This window comes from Chenopodium album, chromosome 1 (assembly GCF_948465745.1).
Source record: "Chenopodium album chromosome 1, dcCheAlbu1.1, whole genome shotgun sequence".
Lineage (NCBI taxonomy): Eukaryota > Viridiplantae > Streptophyta > Magnoliopsida > Caryophyllales > Amaranthaceae > Chenopodium > Chenopodium album.
This window is the reverse complement of record NC_137834.1, coordinates 26,701,442-26,717,805: the sequence shown is the minus strand read 5'-3', so window position 1 is coordinate 26,717,805 and position 16,364 is coordinate 26,701,442. Positions and strand designations below refer to the sequence as shown.

The following is a 16,364-nucleotide window of genomic DNA, read 5'->3' as shown; positions in this document are numbered from 1 at the left end:
TTTGGAGCATTTTCCCGGGTTTTCATGGATCAACTACGGAAGCTAGAAGGACACGACCATTCTTGAAGCCCAGGATCGGTGAAAGACGGTGATTAAGGGCTCGGTATGTGATACCGGGGCTATTGGATCAATTAATCAAGACCCGATGAGGAAATCTAGATTGGGCCGAGGAATCGAGCCCAATCGAAATCCAAGCCTCGAAGAAGAAGCCGAGCCTGATCAGGCAAGCATACGCCCGATCGGGCGGGTGCGCGCAAAAGCAACCTCAAGGAAGAAGTGCGCCCGATCGGGTGAGCGTAGGCTCGATCGGGTGCAGCATACCAAGCAAGGGTAGAGTAAAAAGGCGGGCCCGATCGGGAGGCTCTTCGCCCGATCGGGCGCGTGTTTTTCTTAGTAGTTGATTAGTTTTATTTTAGTTTTTGTTTTAGGAGGGTTTAAGTACGAATTATGTATGTAAATTCGGATTACCTTCTCTTTTAGATTTTCTCTCTCTACTTAGGATATTTTCTCTCTCTTAAATTCTCTCTCAACTTTGTTCTTAATTACTTTCATTAATCCAGATTTCTTTTGGTAACAATTTCTTCTCTTTTAATTTCAGTTATTTTATTTACTTTTTTTATTATGTCTTGCTTTATTTATTTGATTAGTTTAGTTATGATGATGATTGAGTAGTTTTATTTCTAGGGTTTATGGGGATCTAATAAATAATATGAAGGGGTAAATTGGTGATTGTTGATTATCAATGCTTGGTTAATTTCCTATTGATTGATTTAATGCTATGCAATTAGGTTTGGCCATATTTAATTGTATGAGTTTAGCAATATTAATACAAGATTCGACAGATGAGAATTGATGTTTAGGCTTAGTTTCAATAGGCGGACTAATTTATAAATGGTTAAGTCGAGATTTGACAGATGAGATTTAATACCGGTAAATTAACTCTGTGATTATAATACGTAGCGAAAGCCCTTTATAATCTGATTAATCAATGCTTGATGATTGCTTATTATGATTTGCCCTGGATTATTGTTTATTAGTGAACGTATGCCCTAGGTCTTTTAATATTTAATTTCTCCCTACTTTATTTCCTCCGATCTTATTCTTCATAGTATAGATTTTATTTACAACAATATTGGTTACCTTGATAATTTATATTATAATAATTAATTAGGAGTAGAAAGACCTGTTTCCCTGTGGATTCGACCCTACTTCCCTATCTACTTTAGTTAGAGGACATAGGTAATTACTTTTGATTAGGGGATACGACTTTACCCTGTCAATTTTCAGAGAACTGCTTTTTCAAACTTTATTCAATATCAAGGAAATGTACAGAGTTCTATTTTGGCCAATGATATCAAGCAGATGGAAATAAAATTCTGTGATTAATGGTTCATGGAAGTCTTCGGATAAAAATCATTTGCATTGTGGAGTTGCAGTGATGAGACTCATGGAAACATACATGGGTTGTGCAAAGTGGGATCCTGGTTTGAAGAAAAATAATGTAAGTCTTTTAGATTAGTCTCATTAATAATAAGATGTTTTGGTCTATTTGCTTACTTGTTCATTTCATAAATGAACAAAGAAATGTTTGCTCATTTCACAAATGAGCAACTAATTCTTTGCTCATTTAAGAAATGAGTAATTAACTTTTTGATTATTTTCTAAATGAGCAAGAAATTACTTGCACATTATCAAATGAGCAAAGAAATGTTTGCTCATTTGACAAATGAGCAAGGATTTACTTGTTCATTTCATAAATGAGCAAGGATTCCTATCAAATGTTTACTTTAATTTTGAGGTCTATGGTCCATTAATCTAGAAATACCTTAGGCCATTGCCTTACAAGTTACAACTGCAACTTGTGGTGTTACTTTTACTGGTCACTGAGGAAACTTGTGATTAGGTTGTTGAACCTTATGCAATTACGCAACTTGATTGATTTTAAATACTTAACGGGTTCATATTTCTGATACTGTATATGGTTTGGCTCATTAGAGAATGATGATTTACATCTGAATTATGGAAAACTTGATGCTTTATTGCTCGAGGGTGTTGTTTGTTAGTGACATTAATGGTTTGGGCATGCACTTTTGTAGAAAAACTTGAACTCCTTTGCACTGTAGTTTCTGGAGAAGTTTTTCTTGCCCAGAAAACAGTTTTGCAATAGATTGCAAAACATAACCTATTTTCATAGTTTTTTACTTCAGTGCCTTCAAATAACCGACAAAATCTTTGTACTTCGACTCATTAAGTTTTTGTTGGACCTGCAAGGTCAAGAGAAAGCATTTGCAGTGAGCATTTATTCCATCTTAGATCATAAACCAAATTGCTCTGAGCCCATTTGTTGTGTAGAGAAAACATGAGAATTCCTGGATATTACCAATGGTTTGCTTGGCCTGCAATAAAGCATGATAAACGATACAAAGCAAACAACAAAACATCCTTTTCATTGCTGAACTTTCAAAATGCAAGCCTAAAAAAATACACTATTGCTCATTGTTGTGGGTTAATTAAAATTAGTTTAAGCCCTTAATCCTTTCAGTTACTGTCTTATAAATGTTAATTGAAATAAATGTTTGCTCATGTTATTGAAATCTCCTTAATTGTATAGGGTTTGATTATGTTATCTGTTTTGTAGCTGATAATCTTGGCCAAACTTCGTGAAAAGTACACCCTGGGAATGATTACAAGTGAAGTGAACACTACTCAATCTGTTAAAGAAATTGCTCAGAAGAAGAAAAGGCAAAGTAAAGTTTCTGTTGTTGACAAAGAAGAAAATGTTGAAAAGGAAGAGCCCGAAGAAGAAAAAGTTCAAGGAAGAAAGAGCAAAAGACTGAAGAAAGCTGAATGTTAGGGAATTAAATAGTTAGTAGTGATGATTTGTCTTTTTTGGTTTAGGGAATTGGGTAAATTAAGATTTTATCTACTTTTAAGTAGTCTTTAAATGATGTAAAATTGATTTATAAACAGATTTTACCAACGAAAGCCTACCCTTTTTTATTATAGTGATGATTATATTTGAATTAAAATTCAATCTTTTATTTGTTTTTACTTCACATACCTTATTATATACAACCAGTGTTCATTTGAAATATTCGTTAATTTGTTAAATGAGCAAACAAATGCTTGCTTATTAAATGATAGATAAATGAATTCTTGCTCATTTGATAAATGTTCAAAGAATTTCTTGCTCATTTGATAAATGAGTAAAGAAATGTTTGCTCATTTCACAAATGAGCAACTATTTTTGCTCATTTAAGAAATGAGCATTTACCTTTTTTATTATTTGCTAAATGAGCAAGGAATTACTTGCTCATTTGATGATTGAGAAAAGATATGTTTGCTCATTTGACCTGAGGAGAGCTGATTTTGGACTGGGAGATGAAGCAGGATTGCAATTGTTCCAAGTTCATATAATAGCTAATTTGCTCACTTGCCAAATGAGCAAATAATTATTTGCTCATTTGACAAAATGAGTAGTTAACTATTTGCTCATTTGAAATGAGCAAGGAATTATTGCTCATTTGAGAAATGAACAAATATTTAGTCACTCATTTGAATATGTTCTATTTTCAATTCAACAATATTTGCAAAGCATTAAACTATGATTAGTACAAAATTAATAATATATTATTAAATATAAAAATTCAACAAAATCTTATATGTATATAAAAGTACCATTACACTTTTTTTTGGACAATTTCTAATATCATGATGACTCAATTCACCACAACCTCTACATAATCTCTTCTTTTTTTGGTTTTGTTCTACAGCCTTTTCTTTTTCTCCCTTAAGCCTTTTTGCACTTCTACCTCTTGTTTCAACATTTGACACATCAATCTCAATCGCTTTCTTTTTTGAAGTCTCTTCATTTGATACATGAACTCCAGTCCCTTTATTCTTTGAAACTTTTGGAGGTTTGACAATTATTTCAGTTGGCACACTAGCTCCAATCTATAGCTCAATGTCTTGCTCTTTGTTTTTTGCACTTCCAGCTGTTGTTTCATTATTTCTTGCAATCCTCTTTGCTTCCAAATCCTTTCTTATTCCTTGAATATTTATCACAAGGTCTTGAATATCTTCATCTTTGCCTTCTGCCAAACTTACACAAGTGTGTATCTCTGACCATAAATCATTTAACAATTTTTTCTTGTCTATTATATTAGCAAATTGCTCCAACAGGTTTCCTCCCAAGTCAAAAATTGGTTTCTTTAATGCCATAGTAGTCCACCTGTGTAGCATATACTGCTCAGGAATGGTTTCAAACCTTTTTGCTTTCCAAATCCAAAGCATATGTCTACATGGAATTCCTTGCCTATAAAATAGCTTGCAAGAATATGTGGTGTCATAGTTAGTTGGATTAAACACAACATCAAATGTTCTAGTCCGATTTCCTTCACTTATTGTTGCAACTTCCAATTCATTTTCTTTTGTTCAATTCATCAACACCACAAGAAAAACAAGCAATTCCAACCTCGTATTGAAATTTATAAAAGACAGAGTTAGTATATAAATGTGAGGCATGCTTTTCTATCCCTAGTGGTGTTTTGCACTCAGGATATTTGTGCTTTGAATCATTATCATTCTGACCTTGAGTGTGTCTCTGGGCATCAATTGCAACTTAATATCTCAAGTAAAACTCAACAAGTGACACATGAGGATTGATAAAGGAGCAGAAAAAGTTGTTTTCACTTTCGGATCTTGATGTTGTACGCATTATTCCTCCAAGGAACACATCCCTGAAATAGGCCGGAATCCACTTGTCTCTTTTCTTGTACATATAACCTAACCACTCATGTTGTTCCAAGTGGTATTCATTCATCACCTTGTTCCACCTTTCTTCAAACTCAGCGGGTTCAATTTCAAGGTGCCAAACGCAAGCACATAATTTTTTTAGGAGACCGGGTTTGAACCGCTGCCAAATGCATTTTTTCACCTAGTGATGATTGATTTCTCCACCTTATCTGGTAACTTTTTCATTATGTGCCACATACAGAACCGATGTTCAGTCTTCTTAAACACATTATAACATCAATTTTCATTGTTGGATCCTGATCTGTGATCATACAATTAGATTCATTCCCACCCATTGCCTTGATGAATGATCTGAACAGCCATTCAAATGACACGATATCTTCCTTTGCTATGAAACCAGCAACAAAATTAATGCAATTCTTATGATGGTAAACCCCTGTAAATGGAGTAAATACCATGTTGTACCTGTTTACACATACAAAATAAAGTTTAAATGAGCAAATAATTTAATACTCATTTGAAAAATTATCAAGTAATCGAGTGCTCATTTGTCAAATGAGCAAATAACTCAATGCTTATTTGTGAAAAAAGCAAACAATTCTTTGCTCTTTTGTCAAATGTGCAAATAATTGAATGCTCATTTGTCATATGAGCAAATAACTCAATGCTTATTTGTGAAATAAGCAAACAATTCAATGCTCATTTGTCAAATGAGCAAATAATTCAATGCTCATTTTTCAAATGAACATGCAATTCAATACCCATATACATAATCTTATTAAAGAATATTAGACTTATGGGGATATTCAATTTTCACATAGAAGTAATGAGCAATTAAACTAATTTTATTTAAAACAAAGTCATTAATTTAAGCTATAGCTAGTAATAACACATAAATGAATTACCTAATGGTTTGGTATGTGGTATCAAAGGATACCATATCACCAAATAGAGCATAACTCTTTTTACAAAGGGGGTCTGCCCACAATGCTATACAAAGGCAATAATCTTCATCCATCTCAAAATCAAAGAAAAAAGCGCTCCACATTAGCTTTTTGTTGGTAAAGTTATCCACGAACATTTGAGCATCGCTTCCTTGAATGTATGCTTTTAAATCTCTATGAAAAATTTTGAAATCTTCCTTAGATGCACCAATGTTTTCATATCCTCCAACAATTTCCTTCATCATTCGAAAAGTTGTAACGAGACCAATATTCACCTATTTAAAGAACAAAACAGTTTGTCACATGAGCAAATAATTCAATGCTCATTTTTAAAATGAGCAAACAATTCAATGCTCATTTGTCAAATGAGAAAAAAATTATTTTCCCATTTGTCAAATGAGCAAACAACTTTTATTAGAACATACAGAGAATTCATGAAACATAATAGAATTTGAAACATGAGAGAATTCATGAAACAATTCAATGCTCATTTGGCAAATGAGCAAAAAATTATTTGCTCATTTGTCAAATGAGCAAACAACTTTTATTAGAACATACATAGAATTCATGAAACATAAGAGAATTTGAAAGTGTTACCTTAGAATTATTCACAATTATTTTTTTGTGTAAAATTTTCATTTTCCTTCCTTCTTTTTGGAATAGATTGCAGCTAGGTGTATAAAGTGCATGAGTATGTCCCTCATGAAATTTTGTCACTATGAATGTGTTATCATCACAATGCTTTAGGACAATATGTGCCTTGCACCCAACACGAGTAACGAGTCTCTTCCTTTTGATTGAAGCTTTTTTTTCATTGTTTTCCCCTTCCTTGTTATTTAAATCTTTTTCTACAGTAGTCTTTCTTTTCTCTTTGTATCCTTCCTTATTGCACAAGATATACTGATATTTCAATTCTTTGCTTCTTCTTTGTCTTTTAATTGTAGACTTCCTTGTATTGAAACTAGAAGCAAATGCATAGCCTTTATAAAATTCAAGGCCCTCTTCAAGATTATTAAACTTCATCCCTATAGCTGGTTTCAACTTATTGGGGCATATTGGATTCCATTCTTTTGTTCCTCCAGGAGTGATCAAAGGTGCTACTTTAGGAGAAACTACTATTGTAGGAGTAGTTGGCACATTTGTGATGGTACTTGATTGACTCTCAACTTGTTCGTTGTTGCTCATCATTTGTGAATATCACCTCCTCAAACAAACTTAAACACACACACACACATACACTCTCAATAATTAGAACTGAAATCAAATTCTTAAACAAACTTACACACACACAGACATAGATACACACTTACACACACACACACATACACACATACACACACACACACACACACACACACACACACACACACACAATAATTTTAGAATCCATAACTAGAACTGAAATCAGTTTCTGAAATCAGAATTGCAAGCAGAAAGAGGAGGGGGCAGGGGGGGATAGGTTTGCTCATTTGTCAAATGAACATGCAATTCAATGCCCACATACATAAACTCTTACACTCACTCACACTCACACACAGACACACTGTTACACTCACTCACACTCACACACATACATACACAATTCTGTATACTTAGTGTTTTTACCCGAAACACTGAGTACTTATAGATCCTTGAATTACTTATAAATGTCATTAATATTTGCCCATTTTAATTGTAGTTACCTCATTTTAAATGTTCTATTATACATATTTAGGTTTGCTCATTTTAAATTTGATTGAAAATAAGAACATAATAACAACATTCAATTGAAGATAAAAACCTACTAACAACATAATAAGAGCATTCAATTGGAAATTTCAGAACATTTTTTATCATAAGTTTAATATGACGTCATTACAATCACTATCAAGTTTAATCTAATATTATTAAAATCTCTTCCAAATTAATCAAACTAAATAATTGATTCAATTCAATCAAATAATTGATGCAATTAAACATTCAATTCGATTAATTTAATTCGAAAATTAACATGTAATTCAATTCGAAAATTAACATGCAATTCCAAAATTTTAAGAGATGTAAAATCAAAATATTTTGAACATTCAGATTAACATGCAATTCAAAATTAAAAGTACGAACAAACCTCAATGATGGATGAAATTGCGACCGTTGAAATTTACAAAAAGAAACCGTTGAAATTTGCAGAAAGAAACCGTTGAAATTTGCCGAAAGAAGAGCATACTCAGTGAATCGCCATTGATAAGTAAATCGCCATTGATGAGCTTTGATTTGCAGACAGAATAGAGGAGAGATATAAAGTAAAGGCTGAAGGTTAGTTTGGTAGGCAGGCTTATAATCTCAGCGGTTGGATTTCATCTAATCTAGTGGCTGAGATTTGTCCTCACATAAGGTGTGGGTTCTCACATAAAGGGTGGTTCTCACCGGATCCTGACCCTCTATATACATACATATATACATACATATATATATATATATATATATATATATATATATATATATATATATATATATATATATATATATATATATATATATATATATATATACACTAGTTATGGACTTCAGCGCGCGCGATGCGCGCGCTCCATTTGGCGAATCAAAATAGTTTTACATAGCACTTAAGGTAAAAGTGTAACTAATTTGTTGAATTTTTACATAGTATTGGTTGTATCTACAAATGTAATGTTACTTTACATATGGATTAGTAATGTCGTTGTTTATGTAGTAGAAATTGTAACGTGAATTTTAATTATGAGGCGTTTTTTTAATTTTTAAGGGAATGGATTGGTTTTTGTTGTAGTACCAAATTAACAAAAGATGATTTTATGGCCCATCTAATAAGCTATTGATTTGTAGGTTGAATTGGGCCTAGCCTAGCTTATCTTAAAATTTTATACATGCTCAAATTGATAATATACATATTTAAATTGACACATTTGTAATTGATATCTACCATTTGTTTGTTAATTTTATTCATGCTCAAATTGATAGATTTATATTTGCAATTTATGAATTGTTTTAGCCGGAACTGATCAATGTGCATTTAGATTTGGGTTAAATTGTGTTTTTTGTATGGTTGATGCTCCAATTTTTCTCTTTCTCTTCCTCTCTCTATCTCATCCACTTTCCTTCATAACCCATATTTTTATCTCTCCCATTTTTTATAACTTTCTTTTCTCCCGGACTTTATCCCTTCTGCTAGCAAACCCCTTATCTATTTTGAATTGGTATCTATATCTTTCGGTCCGCCTTATGTCTTAGCCCCTTTTTGTCTCTCTCTTCAAACCCTTCGCTTTCCTAGTTTCCTTTTTCTTTCTCGATGATTCTCTCAATTTTGGCCGTTGTTTCTCTACCTCCCTTTCCCTTCCTCTCCTTCTCCCCTTCCTCTCCTCCTCTATCTTAAGTAACTCCCGCCGACTAACCCCGGACTAAGTAATTCTTCATGTAACCCCTGAATGAACCCTCAAGTAACCGCTGAGCGAGTAACCCCTGATCGAACTCTTTAAGTAACCCTCACCGAATCACTCAAGTAACCCCTGATCAAACTTCTTAAATAACCCCTTACCTAGTAACTTGAATAACCTCTGACCGAGAAACTCGAGTAACCCATGACCGAGTAAATCCTCGAGTATCCCTTGACCGAGTAATTCGAGTAACCCCTAATTGAGTAATCGCTCAAGTAACTCTTAACCGAGTGAATGAACCTCTCAAGTAACCCCTATATGAACCCCACAAGTAACCCTTGACCGAGTAACTTGAGTAACCCCTGACTGCATAATTCAAATAACCCTTAACAAAATAACTCGGGTAACCCCTATCACACGGTGTGGCTTGTTGCAGAAAAAAGTTTTTGTTTGATAACATATGTTGTGACAAAATCGAGTTTAAATAAGTGAGAAAAAATAAGACAATAATCGAAAATTATAGGTCGCACTTACTCTCTATCTCCCTCGAGCCTTCTCCTTCGTTCTTTATTATTATATCATACACTCTTTCTCTGTCCTATCCTCTCAGTCCTATTCCCTATTTATCACTCTCTTTATTTTTCTTCCAACCCCCTTGCAGTTCTCCTGTCCCTATATATTTTTTTTGGCCTCTCTCTATCTCATCCTCTTTCCTTCACAACCCATACTTCTATCTCTCCCATTTTTTCTAAATTTTTTATTTCTCCCGGCCTTTATCCCTTCTTATAGCCTACCCCTTATCTTTTTTGAACTGGTATCTCTATCTTTTGGTCTGCCCTATCTCTTAGCCCCTCTTTGTCTCTCTCTTCAAACCCTTCACTTTCCTTGTTCCCTTTCTCTTTCTCTCGATGATTCTCTTTAAGCTATTTTGGCCCTTGTTTCTCTACCTTCCTTTCCCTTTATCTCCTTCTCCCTTACCTCTCCTACTCTATCTTAAGTAACCCTTGACCGACTAACCCCGGACTGAGTAATATTCAAGTAACCCATGAATGAATCCTCAAGTAACCGCTGACCGAGTAACCTTTGACCGAACTCTTTAAGTAACCCTGATCGAATTACTCAAGTAACCCCTTACCAAACTCCTTAACTAACCCCTTACCTAGTAACTCGAGTAACCCATGACCGAGTAACTCCGCGAGTAACCCTTGACCGAGTAATTCGAGTAACCCCTGATTGAGTAATCTCTTAAGTAACCCTCAATCGAGTGCACCTCTCGAGTAACCCCTATTTGAACCCCACAAGTAACCCCTAACCGAGTAACTCGAGTAACCCCTGATTACATAACTCGGATAACCCTTAACAAAATAACTCGGGTAACCCCTATCACACAGTGTGGCTTGCTGCACCAAAAATATTTTGTTTGATAACATATGTTGTGACAAAATCGAGTTCAAATAAGTGATAAATGATAAAACAATAATCCAAAATTATATATAGGTCGCACTTACTCCCCCTCCCCCTATCTCTCTCTCCCTCGAGCCTTCTCCTTCGTTCTTTATTATTATATCATACACTCTTTCTCTGTCCTATCCTCTCATTCTTATTCCCTATTTATCACTCTCTTTATCTCTTTTCCAACCCCCTTGCATATCTCCTGTCTATATATCTTTTTTTAGTTTCTCTCTATCTCATCCTCTTTCTTTCATAACCCATATTTCTATCTCTCCTATTTTTTTCTAACTTTTTTTTTCTCCCAGCCTTTATCCCTTCTTATAGACTAACCCTTATCTCTTTTGAACTGGTATCTCTATCTTTCGGTCTGCCCTATCTTTCGGTCTGCCCTATCTTTTGGCCCCTCTTTGTCTCTCTCTTCAAACCCTTCGCTTTCTTAGTTCCCTCTCTCCCTCTCTCGATGATTCTCTCTATGTTGGTTCTTTTTTCTCTACCTCCCTTTCCCTTTCTCTCCTTCTCTCATTGTGGTTGTATACACATAAAAAAACACTTACTCATGAACTAATGAAGATATCAATTAATGTTTGTTAGTGATTCCATAGCTCAAGTTTTGGTAATTGTATGATAGATTCATGGGTTAGTATAAGTGTATAGCTTATCTAGCTCCATCATTGGCTCACTGCTGTGCTCGATGAATCTATTACATTGTGTTCTCATGATGCATATTATTAATAAAATAAGGCATGAAAATTGGCGAAATTAACTTTGTAAGATCATGATTCATTACTCAAGAAAATAGCATGAAATATTATTGATATTATACTATTATGTTATGATGCTCAAATTAAAACAAAGGGTTTTAGAATAATATAGGTACAAAAGTGTGTCTTTTGATCTGATGGACAGAGGTTAAATTACAAGAGTTTACTTAATGTTAGAGGAATATGAGTACAAAAGAGTAGTAAGATTTTCCATTTCAAATGCAAAAAAAATTACAGAATCTCTTCAAATCTTTTCGGCATACATCCCCAAATTTCTTGCTAACTTTTCTTCTTGTTGGTTTGTTTTACCTACTTCCAATTGTTTTCTTGTGGTATCTTTGATTTTCTGTAGCAAGTTAAAGCTTCCTTGAAACATAATGTAAATGATTAAATATAATGTGATATTTGGCATAAGATTTAATTCAATCTAATCAAAGACTAAATTTGTCTTAAAACGAGCTCTCCTGTATTCTTTAAACTTAAATATACATCTTGAAATGCAAATTTAGAGCATCTTTTGTCCTTGCCCCCACTGAATTGTTTAGCCCTCTCATTAAATTCAGCAAAAAAAGTGAAGATTGCTGATCACCGTCGACAAAGCATTACACAACAACCAAATCTAGGTAACCCAAACAAATTAAAATCAGAGTAATAATATGCAATAAAGTATGAACTGATCACAAAAACAAACATTGTCCACGTTTACGTTGAACTGGGCTTCCCCTTTGAATTTTCAATAAAGGTAATCTATAAAAACCATCAGAAATCCAAGTAGGTGTGTAATAAGAGAAAGTGATATCAAGAACTTTGATAACCAATCCAACTGTAAAGAAATAGCAACAACTTTGACACCCAAACTAATCAATCCAAAGCTGCTAGAGCTATAGACCAAACCAAAAAAAAAAAAAAAAAAAAAAAAAAAAAAAAACTTGCTGCTATCAATACCAAATCTAACCCCCACCTCCTATCAGTCATTAAACATATAAGCTAATAAAAAAAACTTAACATCACACATGAAATCCAATGCAACCCTTTACATTTAATATCCTAACCATTCAAATAGTGTATGCTGTACCAAAAAAGTAATAGACAAATGTAAACTAACCATACCAATAAAACACAATCAACAATTCCAACTAAAACCTCGAAATCCCACTGATTGTTTAACATTAGCTTCCTTGGATTCAATATTTGAAACCCCCAGGAGCTTCTTTTTATTCCATCGAAAGATTTCAACAATCGAAGCTTTCTTCATTTTGATGGAATAGTTGAGAGTTGTAGTCTTACCATCATCTTCTCCACAATTGATCTTGTTTCAGGATCCAAGTCAGAAAGCTTACTGCTTTCAAGTTCAGCTTTCTACGTATCAATTTCAGGCTCACCTTTGATCAGACATCTCCACCAATCCATTTGGTCATGCTTAGTAAAGAGAATTGAAATAGACTTTTGATCCTCTGAAGAAAAACCAGAATAAGGGTCAGAAAGATAATTTCCATCCTAACCGTCAGAAATATAACATTCCAAGCATTGTGTTTTATTATGCGCACAATTGTTTGTATGTAAACGACCGATTATAACTATCTCAACTGTTGGTATACCATTTACGATCTTAAATTACAACAAAAACAGCAGTAAGAGCAAAATTACCCTAAAATATTCAACCCTAAACATTGGAAGAATAAATTAATCTAAAAAAAAAACATAGGTAGAACCGTAGAAGAACTGAGGCAGCACCATTTTGGTGCCATATTCTAGATTCAACCAACCTCCATCTATTTGCTCGCATGCTTATTCCGAGTTTCATCACATGAATTAGGCCTGTAAAGGATAGACATCTAACATATCAACACTACCAGCTGAAAAACTTCCAACGTGCTTCATTGCATTTTTAGAATCACTATGCCTACATAAAAAAAGATTTAAAAGATTAATTCACAATACGCTGAGCAATCACTCAATCAAAACTATTTTAATCTAACAAAAATAAGAATCTAGATTGATTTGAAATGAAAACTTCATCAAGCATTTAGTTTTGAAATATCAAAAGTGATGGCTTATAAACTTTTGATTGTGTAAGGCAATTATCTTCTAACATTATAACAGCTATCATTTTCTTGAATTTACATATCAATTTTAATCCGGGTTGTTTAGAGATGACAGAAATTAGTGACCCACTTGCCAATACAACACATCATACTGACACAATTACGGTTCAAATTGCAACTAATTTACATATGAATTAGCAGCATAAACATTGATTAGTACAAAACAAAATAGCATTATTGATGATTATCTAATATGCATACAATATCGCCTATGCCACAAATAAGCAATAAATAAAACAAGCAATAAATATCTAATGGCTTATAAAGTTTTGATTGTGTAAGGCAATTATCTTCATCAATTGTGGCTCTTACACCGTTTAATTTTTTCTTTATTGTTCTTCATCCGAAGGTAACATGAGTAGTTAAAAAGAGTTTTGTCTCTTTTGCCCAGAAATTCTACAAAGCAGAGCAAAATTAAGGTGTATGATCATTCTCATAAGAGTCATAACCAGCTATAAACCTATCAAATTCAGTGGCTAAACCTAGCAAATAATTTGGTAAAGCAAATAGGGTATGTATTTGTATGATATGATTCACACTCTTTATTTTCTAGTCATGGAGAATTATCTCATACCCATTCTTTGCATCAGCATTCACCTTTTGAATTAGCTATAGCAATATCCCTGAGCCGCATCCCATTGCTACATGAAAGCCTTGTATTACCCTTACCCATGATTTAATCCCACCGCATGCACCTACATAGACACCAGAATCATAGCTTAGTATCTTCTGCCATAAGGCGAAAGGCCCTGAAAGGCCAGCATGAGCCGCTGAGTAATGATCAATAGGCGCTAACAATAGATCTCCCACCAAAAAATATCTACACGATAAAAATAGAAATTTCTGACCTCGACTTTCAAGGGCCAGCATGAGCCGCTGAGTAATGATCAATAGGCGCTAACAATAGATCTCCCACCAAAAAAAATCTAAACCTGCAAAATTACCAACAATATAACAAAAACCTTACTTAAATGCAAGAGCAATTAAAGGGTGAAAATAACCTTTAAAATCTTCAAATTGTAAGAATCTGGAGAAATTTCAAGATAATCCCTCTCTGATCACAGTGGAAGGAATCAAACCTAAACAAAAAATTAATAAAAAAAAATTGAAAAAGATTTCAACGGCATAAAAAACCAGAAAACCTCAAAATGTAAGAATTGTAAAGAAAACTTAAAGTTAAAAATACTAACAATGTGAAATCAAATATAAAAGAAAACTTACCTCTTTCAATTGTAGAAAAAGAGGTTTTTCCTGTCTTCCAAATTCCCTTAAAGATTGCTTGACTGTACATCCCAAGCTTGGAATCGTTGAGTTGGCCCAAAAACCTGGAAATCCATGAGCGACAATTCGACCAAGAACGTTGGAAATTAAATCATCATAATTTGACATACCCAGAATGCAATTAAATTCGAGAAACTAAAAACAAAATTAATCAATTAGGTAATCTATAAAAATCATCATAATTCCTAAATCAAACTAAAAATAAAATACCCAAATCCTAACTATTTTATAAAACAAAAATAAAACACCAGAAAACCAAAAGAATTCTAAAGCCTTATACCCCCAAAAAAATCCCAGATCATAGAAAAGGGAGGAGAATTAAAACCATCTTGCTTCCATTAAAGAAGTCTCGTCATCTTGCTGCAGACCAAAAAAAAAAATCGCCAAACCACCTACAAATCTGTTCGAATTTCACAAAAAAATTGCATAACTTCAACTGATCTTGTTTCTCAATAAATCAAAGTGAAATTCCATCAATTCCACAAAACACAAACATCAACAACATTGATTATAATTAATGATAATCAAATCCAATAATCCCCATTTAAGCCACCCTTATACTACAATCGCCATTTTTGAACCCTTGCATACCTTGAAACGCAGGTTACCTCGAATTCGCGAAATTCGATGAAGTCATGGAGAGAGAAAGCGACAGTGATAATGATGATTAATCGTTCTGGTTCAGATCGAAATCCACCATTGATTTGCTGCTACTACTGCTGTTCGTTGACAAAACAACCTTCATCTAATGATCAGTTACTTGAGGTGTAGGAGCAGGAGGAGGTAGATGACAAAACGACGTCGTTAATGGATCGATCGGAGCTTCTGGTGATGAAAATCTCACAGTCGAGATCTCTGAAGTCGATGATTGTTGCTGTTGTGGTGAGGGTAGTGGAGATGGAGAACCGCCATTGTTGTTTTCCTTGATTTGTTTGTCGTTTGATTGATTTACAGTGACCTAATTTCTCCCAATAATTTCAAAATCAAAATCAGAAACCTCAATCAAAACCATCAAAAGTGAATTCGATGAATGTTTTGAAGGAATTAAAAAATAATACCGAATTAAAACAATCAAAAGTGAACTCACCGCCATAGTTGCTGAAGGTGTCGAAACCCTATCTTTGGAAAAAACTTGTGAACGTGAACAGAGAGGAGAGAAGAGGAGGAAACTGAGAGGTGAATAATGAAGGTCAGAAAACATATGGCTGAGAGCAAAAGTGAATAATGGGGCAAAGTAAAAGGTGAAAAAGAAGGGAAGGGGCAAAACTGTAATTGAATATTTTGAGGGGCAAAACTGTAATTGAATATTTTGAGGGGCAAAAGGGTTACCACACTATTACTAAGGAGTTTTTCAACTTTCTAACTTCTCACTTTTAATATTTATAGATATAACCAATTTATAATGAGAACTAAGGCTAAAATAAGAACTAGGAACCAATCTAGGCCCTTAGATCATGTTAATCGGACGGCTCACATGCTTCCCGTGTCATTAATGGCACTTTTGTAATATTTTAACTTTATAAAGTAGTTTCCAGTATCATTTCTCAAAAGTAAATGAAAATTTGGTAAAAGTAAATGAAATTGCCTTAAAAGTTAAAAAAGATGGAAAAAAGTTTGAAAACAGCGAAATTACGAGAATGCCATTAATGAGAGCGGGTGCAATGTGAGTCATTAGATGAA

General features: G+C 33.8%; 1 long non-coding RNA gene across 8 annotated transcripts; it reads right to left on the bottom strand.

Moving 5' to 3' along the window:
• Nucleotides 1-12,381: 12,381 nt before the first annotated feature.
• On the bottom strand, nucleotides 12,382-15,958 carry LOC145642882 (uncharacterized). 8 transcript variants are annotated; one of them, XR_014115730.1, is made up of 9 exons: nucleotides 15,772-15,958; nucleotides 15,293-15,642; nucleotides 15,010-15,084; nucleotides 14,625-14,728; nucleotides 14,405-14,482; nucleotides 14,252-14,329; nucleotides 13,978-14,098; nucleotides 13,065-13,201; nucleotides 12,382-12,752 (listed from the first exon to the last, which is right to left on the bottom strand). It is a non-coding gene; the product is annotated as an uncharacterized LOC145642882 (long non-coding RNA). The 8 variants fall into 8 exon arrangements; XR_014115729.1 differs by having other exon boundaries at nucleotides 14,252-14,335; nucleotides 15,772-15,953; XR_014115735.1 differs by having other exon boundaries at nucleotides 14,252-14,335; nucleotides 15,276-15,642; nucleotides 15,772-15,926.
• Nucleotides 15,959-16,364: the final 406 nt, after the last annotated feature.